This window comes from Sinocyclocheilus anshuiensis, unplaced genomic scaffold (genome assembly GCF_001515605.1).
Source record: "Sinocyclocheilus anshuiensis isolate Anshui unplaced genomic scaffold, SAMN03320099.WGS_v1.1 scaffold1240, whole genome shotgun sequence".
Lineage (NCBI taxonomy): Eukaryota > Metazoa > Chordata > Actinopteri > Cypriniformes > Cyprinidae > Sinocyclocheilus > Sinocyclocheilus anshuiensis.
The window spans coordinates 1,354,794-1,355,537 of record NW_015542555.1 but is presented as its reverse complement, the minus strand read 5'-3'; the positions used below and the strand labels follow the sequence as shown (position 1 = coordinate 1,355,537).

The window sequence follows — 744 nt, the reverse complement described above, 5'->3', positions numbered from 1 at the left end:
TGAAAGACCAGAATTGCGATATGGCTTAATGTGACGATTAAACTTCAAAAGGCTATGATTTTATTAAATAAACACAAGTGCTGGGCGTTTCAGAGTCCGGTGCTGCCCTGCTTTGTGTTCTGCTGTTACCGGGGAAACGGTTATATTTCTGCCGTTCCGAAAGCGCATCCTGCTGGCAGAGAATGAATTTGCATTTTCAATAAGCCTGTTTTATTCAGGACTGCATTTCTAGGAACCTATAGGCTAGTTTTTTTTTATTATTATTATTATTTTTTATTATTTTTTTAAGAGGAAATTTCATTCTGTCCTTCTGGCAAATTTTTGACTTGTATATTAGGGTTGTGACGGTGAGGACATTTTCCCACCGGTTAATCGCCGTGTGACAACATCGGTAATAACGGTATCACCGCGTGGGCGTTTCCTCTTTTTCTTAAAGACTTGTGTCTTTGCGAGACTTGTTCATTAGCCGCAGCACTTCACATCTGAAGTCTGACCCACTTAAATGCAGTAAATGGTAAAACAATTGTGGTACGAATTAGTGTGTTTATTAGTACATTAATAAATGTAAAATAATTTGAATACAAAAAATAGTTTACAACATCCAGCAGCACAGTGAACTGTTTTGCACAGCTAAATAGGCTAAAAGGAGATTGCTGACATCGCCTCACACACTCAAGCTCATGCCGGCTCTTACATAAAAAATAAGATGGAAAGATAAAAAATGAATAGTTTCCATGGCTCTAG

At 37.8% G+C, this 744-nt stretch overlaps 1 protein-coding gene across 1 annotated transcript in view; it reads left to right on the top strand.

The window, feature by feature from the left end:
- The window catches only part of gon4la (gon-4 like a), a 17,166-nt gene that overhangs the window by 8,623 nt on the left and 7,799 nt on the right, over positions 1-744 (top strand). The window lies entirely within an intron of this gene.